This window comes from Bombina bombina, chromosome 5 (assembly GCF_027579735.1).
Source record: "Bombina bombina isolate aBomBom1 chromosome 5, aBomBom1.pri, whole genome shotgun sequence".
Lineage (NCBI taxonomy): Eukaryota > Metazoa > Chordata > Amphibia > Anura > Bombinatoridae > Bombina > Bombina bombina.
Window position 1 is genome coordinate 822290089 of NC_069503.1, and position 15144 is coordinate 822305232.

Here is a 15144-nt window from a genome sequence, read left to right on the forward strand (position 1 = left end):
ATGACATGCCCTTTGTAAACCATGAAAGCTTAAAGGGGCAGTCTACACCCGATTAAACATAAACCCATACCTTAGATTAACCAAAGAAGATCTACCTGCACTGCATGATCTACCTGCACTGCATTGCATGTCCTGTAGCTCGACTGGAACATGAGTAATCCTTAAGAGAACATTGGTTTAGTTGTACATATGGCCGCCAAACTCTCCCCACTGTTACATCTTTACATTTTGTTATATTAAATTATCCAATCAGAATCTGCTCACTAGTTAAATTTTGAAGAAGTGTTCACGCCGATTCGCGCATGCGCAATTAAATAGTAATCAAATATGGAAAAGGAATAGAGAAGGTGACAGAGGAGAGGGAGGAGTTTGGCGGACATATCTAGAAGACAAAGTTACTTATCGCAACATTACTTGTGTACCGGTCCATCTGCTATGTATGTAAAGGGGTGCAATGGTATGTTTTTAGGGTGGTCAAAGTAACGGTTCATTATTTAATTGGGTGTAGCCTGTCCCTTTAATTTGACTTTACTGTCACTTTAAAGTGTTTTGATTAGCTATTTTTATCTTTATTGGATTTGTTTAAAATTGCTGTTATAATTTATTATCATTATTATTATAATCAGGGACACAACTATTTGCTTTCACGGTTCAGATAGAGCAGTGTTTCTCAACTCCTGTCCTCTAGTACCACTCACTGGCCAGTCTTTACAGGTGAAATAGCTGATGGGTTAGCGTTGGTTAGTAACCATAGTTACTGATAAGCTGGTTATTTGACCTGTGCTCTTGTACAGATATCCTGAAACTGTCTTGTTAAATGTTATTCCTTCTCTTTATATCCTTTATTGAAAAGCAGGGACGTAAGCGCAGGAGTCTGCACATGTGTGAAGCACTATATGGCGGCAGTTTTACAAGGAAGTTATCCATTTGCAAGAGCACTAGATGGCAGCACTGTTTTCTAAAATAAATAATATCATGAGAACGAAACAATTTCGACTCTGATTCACAAAAGAAAATGTTTGGGTTCCAAATACTAATAATAAGAATAATTATAATATTGCAACTAGTTCAGGGGTACATACTGATTTTCAGACTATACTTTTTTATAATGACTATACTTACAAAATGCACCTACTTTGATTTAATACTCCAATCGGATGCCATTTCTATGACTCTGTCTATTTCGGCATTTTTCGCATGTGTGATTTCAGGGCACGGGTAGCGCTATCCGTGCCCTGAAATCAGGCATGCACGTATGCAACCCCTGAAGCCGCTTTCAATAGATAGAGAAACTCAGTGATGAAATCCATGAGGTTTGTTAACCTTGCGCATGTGCTTCAAGCCTAAAGTCCGCTATATTTCTACCTGGGTTTTTTAAATATCGATTGCGTGCAAGCAATATTAGCGATCCACTTGTAAATACCAGCACACAGTATCATGTACTGGTATTTCAAAGTAAATCACCTAGGAAGCATTGCATTTACGAGAGCACTCTTCCGCTCCACAGACAGCATCAGAATCTCGCGCAGCGATGGGCAACATGTTTTAATATGTGTATATGCTTATATACAAATATATTTATGTGTTTGATGTATATATAAGCATATACATATAAATATTTACATTGCGGTCTATAAGAACACCCAGTTCCCATAGACCACAATATAAAGGCACTTTTCAATGCCTTTTTTTTCTAACATCCCACTCCCACCAACTTTAAAGACCCAAAACTGCCTAATGCAGATAAGCTACATTTTTTTAAAAAAATAAAAAAACTATAATGCCCTCTATTTTGAGGGCATTTGGGGGACTTTAAGAAAAATAACCAGAGGTCTGACCTCTGGTTAATTTTCGGACCACTAATTGCTACCACAAGCTCGCAGTAGCAAAAACCATCCACTTGTAATGGCTGGTTTATCATCCTGCTTCCGCAAAGCCCTATTTATTCCATAAATGTGATGACTTAATTCTTTGTTTCCAAAGGACCATTTTGATACAATACGACTTTAATATGTGGCTTAACATGAACTAATTTGTCTAAACAAGAATTAGATATATCTGCTAGAGCTTGTCGTATTTAAAAGTGTGTTGTGACGGTTTTGATAATCCAAAATTAAAATACCTATACTTCTTTGCAAGCTATTTCAGGTCATGTATTTGGTCATAAAGGGTACTTAAACAGTGCAGACAATAAATATTGTCAGTTAGTGAACCATAAATGTAAAGTCTCTATAAGCTAATGAAATATTTACAGTACCAAGAATCTCTTGGCTTTTTCCTTTGTACTCTGCATCATATTACTCTCCTAGCAGACTTGTATATCTGGATAATGTAACCTTTTGAAATAATGCTTTAATTTAAATGTCTGCTCTTCAATTTAGGTTGTGTACTCATTTCCTCTGAGCATCTTTATGGTCCCTTAACTAGTGAAAAATAATGCGCACAGAGAAAAAGCAGATTTCAGTAGGATGCAATAAGCTGCTGTGCAATGATTTGTATCATTACTGTAAAATTTGATTTCAGCCAAAGTGGTTGTTTTTACATTTGTGTATAGACAGAAACACAGGATGCAAAAGAGAATACTAAAATAATAATTCATACAAGAAAATGTTCGGTATTGAAGCATTTAAATTCAGTTATTTGAATAATATCAGAATTGCTGGTTTTCAACTAGTGTTGTATACTTCTATTTTCTAAATCTAAATTGTGACTATTAGGTATAATAATGAAAGGGGTCTTCGTTCTACCTAAAACTTTAGGGAACATTCCATTTTAGTAATATAATAGTCCCAGAGCCAGAGAATGGCTAAAAACCCTTAGTGTATATAATTTTTATTTATGTATTTATCTTAAACATAGATACCAATAGCAAAAAAATAAAATGCAGCAGCCAAGAGTGAGAAATACCAGCAGTATTTCTGCGGGTAAGCCTAGGTTTTAATAATTGGTAAGAAGTCTTCATATTACAAATGTTTAACTGAAAGTATCATAATAGCCAATTTGATTCCAACAGTATTACCAGTCCAGAAGTAATAGTAGTAATGATAATAGAGGGTCATATAAGATGATTAACAATGACACTTTAAAATCATTTGAAATAAGGTGAGCTTTGATTTGTCTTTTTAATTAACACTATATGAAGTGAATGTGGCAAAAAAGTAATTCTTGCCCTCAAAAATGTTAGTTTCAGATGTTGCATTTATATACTAACTACATTTCACTTAGGGCCAGAATACAAGTGGCACATTCATTTTTTTCACTTGGGCAAACACTGCTCAAAGTAACGCGGCCAAGTTAGCACTCATATTACAAGTTGAAAGTAAATTGTTTGCGCGTGAGCGAAACCTGATGCACGCTAACTGCTGAACTACTTACAGGATATCACGACCGCGTTAACTTCTCAACTTAGACCTAATAGGAGCACGCTGTCCAAAACCCCCCCCCCACACTTATAGCTCGCACACAAATTCGACACTTCGATGAACCTAGAACGCAAAACCTGAAGGTGGTTATACACGTGTGTGTGTATATATATATATATATATATATATATATACACAGGTAGCCCTCAGTTTACGCCGGGGTTAGGTTCCAGAAGGAATGGTTGTAAATCGAAACCGTTGTAAATTGAAACCCAGTTTATAATATAAGTCAATGGGAAGTGAGGGAGTTAGGTTCCAGGCCCCTCTCAAAATTGACATAAGTAACACCTAATACATTATTTTTAAATCTTTGAAATGAAGACTTTAAATGCGAAACAGCATTATAAACCTAATAAAATAGATTGTATCATCATCAAACTAAGTTTAATAAACAAAAACATTTGCTAAACCGCACCTAATAAAATTATCACACAAACACAGACTGTATCATCATCAATTTAAGTTTAATGAACAAAAACATTTGCTAAACCACACCTAATAAAATGATCACACAAACACAGACTGTATCATCATCAATCTAAGTTTAATGAACAAAAACAAAATAATCACACAACAGACTGTATCATCATCAAACTAAGTTTAATGAACAAAAATGTTTTTTTACTGTTGCATTTTTCTGCAGCTAAGGGAAGTGGCTGCTAGATCTTGTTCCTTTAAAAACGGCTCCATTGCTTAGGTCTGGTTATACACTGATTAATTTCAGCCTGCCTGTGTTTAATCACACAACAGACTGTATCATCATCAAACTAAGTTTAATGAACAAAAACGTTTTTTACTTGCCTTTTTCTGCAAACAGTTCTCCTCATTGAGTCAGCAGATAAGGGAAGTGGCTGCTAGATCTTGTTCCTTTGAAAGCTGATCCATTGATCAAGTCTGGCTTGCTTTTCTTTGCATGTGTTTGCTGCAACACAAGCGGACAGCTCCACCTACTGGCTATTTTAATGTATGCATGTGCTAATGCTTTCAATAGCAGTCAATGCTTTTCAATAGCAAAAAAAGGGCGTTATTCTGAAACGGCGCAAATTGAACCGTCGTAAACCGAGGGCCACCTGTGTGTGTGTATATGTAAACCAGGTCTGTCTCTCCCTGTGCAAGCACCTTCTCTCCCCTCTCACTATGGCTGTCTGGACTAGAGCTTGTAAGTCTGGACTCCTGGACCACCTTTTGCATGACCACTGGGTGCGTGTAAAGGCTGAGCTAACAGGGGAAAGCATAACCCTGATATAGGAACCAGAAGCTTGTGGAGCACTCTATAATCTCAGTAATTATGAATCAGATTTAACCCCATCTTTACACAGCATTTGCTTCCTTTAGTGCTCTCCCCTGTTCCCAGCTCACATACAAAGCAGGTGGATTTGCTGAGTCTGCACTCTGCATGTATTTATAATCAGTTTTACCTCGGTATTAAAAAAAGGAATATCTCACATTTATGTACACTTCTGTCAGAGTATCCTGGGGATAGGCTATGTAATTTGCCTTTCTTCAGTTAAAGTGGAATCTTGGGAATTTGAAAATGTCAGTTTGTTTTGTTCTAAATTATTTCTGACAAACAGAACCTAACACGGGTATTTAAAGCATCTGCTATACAATTAACATTTTAAAAAAAAATTTGGTCCAAAATCGCGATTTTAATTTTTCCCCATATCGCCCAGCCATATATATATATATATATATATATATATATATATACACACACATACACACAATCCTATGCAAACGTTTAGGCACCCCTGACAATTTCCATGATTTTCATTTATAAATAATAATAAATAATACATTCATTTTGATCTATCAAATAACTGAAGGACACAGTAATATTTCAGTAGTGAAATGAGGTTTTTTGGATTAACAGAAATTGTGCAATACTCATCAAAACGAAATTAGGTGCATAAATTTGGGCACCCCAACAGAAATATTGCATAAATATTTAGTAGAGCCTCATTTAGCAGAAATAACCACCTCTAGATGCTTCCTATAGCCTGTAATGTGTGTCTGGATTCTGGATGAAGGTATTTTGGACCATTCCTCCTTGCAAAACCTCTCCAGTTCAGTTAGGTTTGATGGTTGCCGAGCATGGACAGCCCGCTTCAAATCACCCCACAGATGTTCAATGATATTCAGGTCTGGGTACTGGGATGGCCATTCCAGAACATTGTACTTGTTCCTCTGCATAAATGCCAGATAGATTTTGAGCAGTGTTTTGGGTTGTTGTCTTGTTGAAATATCCAGTCCCAGTGTAACTTCAATCTTGTGACTAATTCCTCATCATTATTCTCAAGTATCTGCTAATATTGAGTGGAATCGATGCGATCCTCAATTTTAACAAGATTCCCAGTACCGGCACTGGCCACACAGAATTTACATGCGGGATGTACATAGTAATGAGTTAAGGTTCTTCTGGTACTCGGCAGGTTCATTCGAGCACTGTGATTACTTATAGGTGGTGAACAGTGGGTGATATGTATCAGTAGTGTTGTTACAACGGTTAGAGCCTATCGGATTGGAGGGGCTATGATCGCTCGCATGTAAGGTGCATTTTGTTAACAGTAATATTCTTATCACTATCGGACACAACCTATTAGAATCGAGGGGTGTTACCTTGTGATGATGGCAACAAGTAGTGGAGGATACCATTTTACCTAGAAGGGTTGATGTACGGATCTTTTCATTAGAAATACGGGTTATGAGATCAGTGCTGGTTCACATTTATATTACATTGACACATTCATTATTAAATAAGAATAATAGTACTTGGTAATACACTTTATTTTACACATATGAGCAGTTTAAATCACTATGTTATATTAACATTTCTCCAAACCAATTTATGGTTTAGTCTTTGTGTTTTGCACACGGTCACCAAGGATTGGTGGCTGCACAGGGGAGGGTCTGTTTAGGCCTTTATAAGGATGTTCACTTGCACTATTTGTTTGTCAGAAGAAGGGACGCTACTAGTCCTGAAACGTTACCTTAATAAATAAATTTCTAATTTGATGACAGAAGTCCAGTGAGTGTTTTGTACCATTTGCTATTATATTCTCCTTGAGAGCACCCTGGCAGTTGTGGAGAGGTGGTGAGAGTACATGTACTGAACTATATATATATATATATATATATATATATATATATATATATATTTCATGTAATTAGTAAGAGTCCATGAGCTAGTGACGTATGGGATATACATTCCTACCAGGAGGGGCAAAGTTTCCCAAACCTCAAAATGCCTATAAATACACCCCTCACCACACCCACAAATCAGTTTTACAAACTTTGCCTCCCGTGGAGGTGGTGAAGTAAGTTTGTGCTAGATTCTTCGTTGATATGCGCTCCGCAGCAGGTTGGAGCCCGGTTTTCCTCTCAGCGTGCAGTGAATGTCAGAGGGATGTGAAGAGAGTATTGCCTATTTGAATTCAATGATCTCCTTCTACGGGGTCTATTTCATAGGTTCTCTGTTATCGGTCGTAGAGATTCATCTCTTACCTCCCTTTTCAGATCGACGATATACTCTTATATATACCATTACCTCTACTGATTCTCGTTTCAGTACTGGTTTGGCTTTATACTACATGTAGATGAGTGTCCTGGGGTAAGTAAGTCTTATTTTTTGTGACACTCTAAGCTATGGTTGGGCACTTTTATATAAAAGTTCTAAATATATGTGAAACATTTATTTGCCTTGATTCAGGATGTTCGATATTCCTTATTTCAGACAGTCAGTTTCATTATTTGGGATAATGCATATGAATAATCAATTTTTCTTACCTTAAAAATTTGACTTTTTTTCCTGTGGGCTGTTAGGCTCGCGGGGGCTGAAAATGCTTCATTTTATTGTGTCATTCTTGGCGCTGACTTTTTTGGTGCAAAAATTTTCTTTGTCATTTCCGGCGTCATACTTGTCGCCGGAAGTTGCGTAATTTTTTTGACGTTTTTGCGCCAAAAATGTCGGCGTCACCGGATGTGAGCGTCATTATTGTCTCCACATTATTTAAGTCTAATTGTTTATTTGCTTCTGGTTGCTAGAAGCTTGTTCATTGGCATTTTTTCCCATTCCTGAAACTGTCATTTAAGGAATTTGATCAATTTTGCTTTATATGTTGTTTTTTCTATTACATATTGCAAGATGTCTCAGATTGACCCTGAATCAGAAGCTACTTCTGGAAAATCGCTGCCTGATGCTGGATCTACCAAAGTGAAGTGTATTTGTTGTAAACTTGTGGTATCTGTTCCTCCGGCTGTTGTTTGTGATGAATGTCATGACAAACTTTCTAATGCAGATAATATTTCCTTTAGTAATGTTCCGTTACCTGTTGCTGTTCCATCAACATCTAATACTCAGGGTGTTCCTGTTAACATAAGAGATTTTGTTTCTAAATCTATTAAGAAGGCTATGTCTGTTATTCCTCCTTCCAGTAAACGTAAAAAGTCTTTTAAAACTTCTCATTTTCCAGATGAATTTTTAAATGAACATCATCATTCTGATTCTGTTTCTGATAATGATTTTTCTGGTTCAGAGGATTCTGTTTCAGAGATTGATACTGATAAATCTTCATATTTATTTAAAATGGAATTTATTCGTTCTTTACTTAAAGAAGTCTTAATTGCTTTAGAAATAGAGGAATCTGGTCCTCTTGATACTAAATCTAAACGTTTAAATACGGTTTTTAAACCTCCTGTAGTTATTCCGGAAGTTTTTCCCGTCCCTGATGCTATTTCTGAAGTGATTTTCAGGGAATGGAATAATCTGGGTAATTCTTTTACTCCTCCTAAAAGGTTTAAGAAGTTGTATCCTGTGCCATCTGACAGATTAGAGTTTTGGGACAAAATCCCTAAAGTTGATGGGGCTATCTCTACTCTTGCTAAACGTACTACTATTCCTACGGCAGATAGTACTTCCTTTAAGGATCCTTTAGAAAATTGAATCCTTTTTAAGAAAAGCTTACTTATGTTCAGGTTATCTTCTTAGGCCTGCTATATCTTTGGCAGATGTTGCTGCAGCTTCAACTTTCTGGTTGGAGGCTTTAGCACAACAAGTAACAGATCATAATACTCATAGCATTGTTAATCTTCTTCAACATGCTAATAACTTTATTTGTGATGCCATCTTTAATATCATTAGGGTTGATGTCAGGTATATGTCTTTAGCTATTTTAGCTAGAAGAGCTTTATGGCTTAAAACTTGGAATGCTGATATGTCTTCTAAGTCAACTTTGCTTTCCCTTTCTTTCCAAGGGAATAAATTGTTTGGTTCACAGTTGGATTCTATTATTTCAACTGTTACTGGGGGGAAAGGAACTTTTTTACCACAGGATAAAAAATCTAAAGGTAAATATAGGGCTGCTAATCGTTTTCGTTCCTTTCGTCACAATAAGGAACAAAAACCTGATCCTTCCCCTACAGGAACGGTATCAGTTTCGAAACCATCTCCAGTCTGGAATAAATCCAAGCCTTTTAGAAAGCCTAAGCCAGCTCCCAAGTCCACATGAAGGTGCGGCCCTCATTCCAGCTCAGCTGGTAGGGGGCAGATTACGATTTTTCAAAGAAATTTGGATCAATTCGACTCACAATCTTTGGATTCAGAACATTGTTTCACAGGGGTACAGAATAGGCTTCAAGATAAGGCCTCCTGCAAGAAGATTTTTTCTTTCTCGTGTTCCAATAAATCCAGTGAAGGCTCAAGTGTTTCTGAAATGTGTTTCAGATCTAAAGTTGGCTGGAGTAATTGTACCAGTTCCAGTTCTGGAACAGGGTCTGGGGTTTTACTCAAATCTATTCATTGTACCAAAGGAGGAGGATTCCTTCAGACCAGTTCTGGATTTAAAAATATTGAATCGTTATGTAAGAATACCAACATTCAAAATGGTAACTATAAGGACTATTCTGCCTTTTGTTCAGCAAGGGCATTATATGTCCACAATAGATTTACAAGATGCATATCTGCATATTCCTATTCATCCAGATCACTATCAGTTTCTGAGATTCTCTTTTCTAGACAAGCATTACCAGTTTGTGGCTCTGCCGTTTGGCCTAGCAACAGCTCCAAGGATTTTTACAAAGGTTTTCGGTGCCCTACTATCTGTAATCAGAGAACAGGGTATTGTGGTATTTCCTTATTTGGACGATATCTTGGTACTTGCTCAGTCTAAACATTTAGCAGAATCTCATACAAATCGACTTGTATCGTTTCTTCGAGAACATGGTTGGAGGATCAATTTACCAAAGAGTTTGTTGATTCCTCAGACAAGAGTAACCTTTTTAGGTTTCCAGATAGATTCAGTGTCCATGACTCTGTCGTTAACGGACAAGAGACATCTGAAATTGGTTTCAGCGTGTCGAAACCTTCAGTCTCAATCATTCCCTTCGGTAGCCTTATGCATGGAAATTCTAGGTCTTATGACTGCTGCATCGGACGCGATCCCCTTTGCTCGTTTCACATGCGACCTCTTCAGCTCTGTATGCTGAACCAGTGGTGCAGGGATTATACAAAGATATCACAATTAATATCTTTAAAACCGAATGTACGACACTCTCTGACGTGGTGGACAGACCACCATCGTTTAGTTCAGGGGGCTTCTTTTGTTCTTCCGACCTGGACTGTGATCTTAACAGATGCAAGTCTGACAGGTTGGGGAGCGGTATGGGGGTCTCTGACAGCGCAGAGGGTTTGGGAATCTCAGGAGGCGAGATTACCAATCAACATTTTAGATCTCCGTGCGATTTTCAGAGCTCTTCAGTCGTGGCCTCTTCTAAAGAGAGAGTCGTTCATTTGTTTTCAGACGGACAATGTCACAACCGTGGCATATGTCAATCATCAAGGAGGGACTCACAGTCCTCTGGCTATGAAAGAAGTATCTCAAATACTTGTATGGGCGGAATCCAGCTCCTGTCTAATTTCTGCGGTTCACATCCCAGGTATAGACAATTGGGAAGCGGATTATCTCAGTCGCCAAACATTACATCCGGGCGAATGGTCTCTTCACCCAGAGGTATTTCTTCAGATTGTTCAAATCTGGGGACTTCCAGAAATAGATCTGATGGCTTCTCATCTAAACAAGAAGCTTCCCAGGTATCTGTCCAGATCCAGGGATCCTCAGGCGGAAGCAGTGGATGCATTGTCACTTCCTTGGAAGTATCATCCTGCCTATATCTTTCCGCCTCTAGTTCTTCTTCCAAGAGTGATTTCCAAGATTCTAAAGGAGCGTTCGTTTGTTCTGCTGGTGGCTCCAGCATGGCCTCACAGGTTTTGGTATGCGGATCTTGTTCGGATGGCTACTTGCCAACCGTGGACTCTTCCATTAAGACCAGACCTTCTATCGCAAGGTCCTTTTTTCCATCAGGATCTCAAATCCTTAAATTTGAAGGTATGGAGATTTAACGCTTGATTCTCAGTCATAGAGGTTTCTCTGACTCCGTAATTAATACTATGTTACAGGCTCGTAAATCTGTGTCTAGGAAGATATATTATCGAGTCTGGAAGACTTACATTTCTTGGTGTTCTTCTCATCATTTTTCTTGGCATTCTTTTAGAATTCCTAGAATTTTACAGTTTCTTCAGGATGGTTTGGATAAAGGTTTGTCTGCAAGTTCCTTGAAAGGACAAATCTCTGCTCTTTCTGTTCTTTTTCACAGAAAGATTGCTAATCTTCCTGATATTCATTGTTTTGTACAGGCTTTGGTTCGTATAAAACCTGTCATTAAGTCAATTTCTCCTCTATGGAGTTTGAATTTGGTTCTGGGGGCTCTTCAAGCTCCTCCGTTTGAACCTATGCATTCGCTGGATATTAAATTACTTTCTTGGAAAGTTTTGTTTCTTTTGGCCATCTCTTCTGCTAGAAGAGTTTCTGAATTATCTGCTCTTTCTTGTGAGTCTCCTTTTCTGATTTTTCATCAGGATAAGGCGGTTTTGCGAACTTCATTTAAATTTTTACCTAAGGTTGTGAATTCTAACAACATTAGTAGAGAAATTGTGGTTCCTTCATTGTGTCCTAATCCTAAGAACTCTAAGGAAAGATCGTTGCATTCTTTGGATGTAGTTAGAGCTTTGAAATATTATGTTGAAGCTACTAAAGATTTCAGAAAGACTTCTAGTCTATTTGTTATCTTTTCTGGTTCTAGGAAAGGTCAGAAGGCCTCTGCCATTTCTTTGGCGTCTTGGTTAAAGTCTTTGATTCATCATGCTTATGTTGAGTCGGGTAGAACTCCGCCTCAAAGGATTACAGCTCATTCGACTAGGTCAGTTTCTATTTCCTGGGCATTTTGGAATGAAGCTTCGGTTGATCAGATTTGCAAAGCAGCAACTTGGTCTTCTTTGCATACTTTTACTAAATTCTACCATTTTGATGTGTTTTCTTCTTCTGAAGCAGTCTTTGGTAGAAAAGTACTTCAGGCAGCTGTTTCAGTTTGATTCTTCTGTTTATAATTTCAGTTTTTTTCATTTTAAGATTTAAACTTTGTTTGGGGTGTGGATTATTTTTCAGCGGAATTGGCTGTCTTTATTTTATCCCTCCCTCTCTAGTGACTCTTGCGTGGAAGATCCACATCTTGGGTATTCATTATCCCATACGTCACTAGCTCATGGACTCTTGCTAATTACATGAAAGAAAACATAATTTATGTAAGAACTTACCTGATAAATTCATTTCTTTCATATTAGCAAGAGTCCATGAGGCCCACCCTTTTTGTGGTGGTTATGATTTTTTTGTATAAAGCACAATTATTCCAATTCCTTATTTTTTATGCTTTCGCACTTTTTTCTTATCACCCCACTTCTTGGCTATTTGTTAAACTGATTTGTGGGTGTGGTGAGGGGTGTATTTATAGGCATTTTGAGGTTTGGGAAACTTTGCCCCTCCTGGTAGGAATGTATATCCCATACGTCACTAGCTCATGGACTCTTGCTAATATGAAAGAAATGAATTTATCAGGTAAGTTCTTACATAAATTATGATATATATATATATATATATATATATATATATATATAATTTTAAGAGCAGGTATTGGCGCACCTCAAGACACATGAGACCACAAATTATATCACATATAACTTTTTTCTTAATGCTGAAAATTGCCTTCTTAATATTTCATACATTTTTTAAATTTTTTTAAATAAAGAATGTTAGTCACACAATATGGCCATATTCTGCTCAGCCAGTCACCACTTACAAGGTGTCCCACATAAGACTGGTCCTAACTCTATGAAATTTAGCCAAACTAAGCTCAAGAATACAATTCTAATATATCAAAATAGAATTTCCAATCTCTCATCCAGACTGCATGGGATGAGGCTTCCTGGCTACATATTATTTCACATACTTCAAACTTGTCTCTCAATGCTGCAAAAAAATTGCCTTCTCAACATTTCCCAACACTATGAAGTTAGCCAATACAATTCTAATATACCAAAATGAAATTCCAACATTACAATACTATACCTCTCATTACATTTTTACAAATCGGTCTAGATAATTTCTACACTAATAGGTTACATTTTCTAGTAACACCTTTTTCAACTACTCCGTAGTTTATATATATATATATATATATATATATATATATATATATATATATATATTTATTTATTCATGTATATTTTATTCACGTATATATACTATATTATTCTTCATCTCTGCACATAATAAAATTTCTTTGCACTATTTATAGGACTCCCCAAACAACCAAGTATTTTTTATAAGTTAATACACTTACATATATATATACATATATACATATATATATATATATATATATATATTCTATTTTAATGAGCTCCCCATACCTGTTTATTCTAATACTGTACCTCTCATCCAAACTGCATGGGATGAGGTTTCCTGGCTTTATATACACACAGTTAAATATCTGTGTCTGGAACACACCTGAGCTGGTTGGAGTGCTTTAAACCAAAGGGCTTTAAACCAAAGCTAAATTTCATAGAGTTAGGACCAGTCTTATGTGGGACACCTTGTAAGTGGTGACTGGCTGAGCAGAATATGGCCATATTGTGTGACTAAGATCCCATCTTTATTTAAAAAAAATTCAAAAAATTATGAAATATTAAGAAGGCAATTTTTGCAGCATTAAGAAAAAAGTTATAATATGTGATATAATTTGTGGTCTCGTGTCTTGAGGTGCTCCAATACCTGCTCTTAAAATTATATACATTTTGGTCACTTTGGCAGCACTCCACAATATGTGCATTTAAATACATACGGCTAGATTTAGAGTTTTGTCGGTAACGACCCGCGTAGCTAACGCTGGCTTTTTTCTGTCCGCACCTTTAAAATAACTCTGGTATTGAGAGTCCACAGAATGGCTGGGTTAGGCTCCAAAAAAGGAGCGTACAGCATATTTAACGCCACTGCAACTCTCGATACCAGAGTTGCTTACGGAAGCGGCCAGCTTCAAAAACGTGCTCGTGCACGATTCCCCCATAGGAAACAACTGCAAAAAAGCCGCGTTCAGCTCCTAACGCAGCCCTATTGTTTGCTATGGGGAAACACTTCCTACGTCTGCACCTAACACTCTAACATGTACCCCGAGTCTAAACACCCCTAACCTTACACTTATTAACCCCTATTCTGCCGCCCCCGCTATCGCTGACCCCTGTATATTATTTTTAACCCCTAATCTGCCGCTCCGTAAACCGCCGCTACTTACATTATCCCTATGTACCCCTAATCTGCTGCCCCTAACACCGCCGACCCCTATATTATATTTATTAACCCCTAATCTGCCCCCCACAACGTCGCCTCCACCTGCCTACACTTATTGACCCCTAATCTGCCGAGCGGACCGCACCGCTATTATTATAAAGTTATTAACCCCTAATCCGCCTCACTAACCCTATAATAAATAGTATTAACCCCTAATCTGCCCTCCCTAACATCGCCGACACCTAACTTCAATTATTAACCCCTAATCTGCCGACTGGAGCTCACCGCTATTCTAATAAATGTATTAACCCCTAAAGCTAAGTCTAACCCTAACACTAACACCCCCCTAAATTAAATATAATTTTAATCTAACGAAATTAACTCTTCTTAAATAAATTATTCCTATTTAAAGCTAAATACTTACCTGTAAAATAAATCCTAATATAGCTACAATATAAATTATAATTATATTATAGCTATTTTAGGATTAATATTTATTTTACCGGTAACTTTGTATTTATTTTAACCAGGTACAATAGCTATTAAATAGTTAAGAACTATTTAATAGCTAAAATAGTTAAAATAATTACAAATTTACCTGTAAAATAAATCCTAACCTAAGTTACAATTAAACCTAACACTACACTATCAATAAATAAATTAAATACAATTCCTACAAATAAATACAATGAAATAAACTAACTAAAGTACAAAAAATAAAAAAGAACTAAGTTACAAAAAATAAAAAAATATTTACAGACATTAGAAAAATATTACAACAATTTTAACCTTTTAAGGACATATGACGGAATTTGTCCGTCATAAAACAATTGAGCAAACTGAAAGCTGTGTCCTTAAAGGGTTAAACTAATTACACCTACTCTAAGCCCCCTAATAAAATAACAAAGCCCCCCAAAATAAAAAAATGCTCTACCCTATTCTAAATTACTAAAGTTCAAAGCTCTTTTACCTTACCAGCCCTGAACAGGGCCCTTTGCGGGGCATGCCCCAAGAAATTCAGCTCTTTTGCCTGTAAAAAAAAAACATAC

At 36.9% G+C, this 15144-nt stretch overlaps 1 protein-coding gene across 8 annotated transcripts in view; it reads left to right on the forward strand.

The window, feature by feature from the left end:
- Positions 1-15144, forward strand: part of EPB41L3 (erythrocyte membrane protein band 4.1 like 3) — a 554565-nt gene that overhangs the window by 67890 nt on the left and 471531 nt on the right. The window lies entirely within an intron of this gene.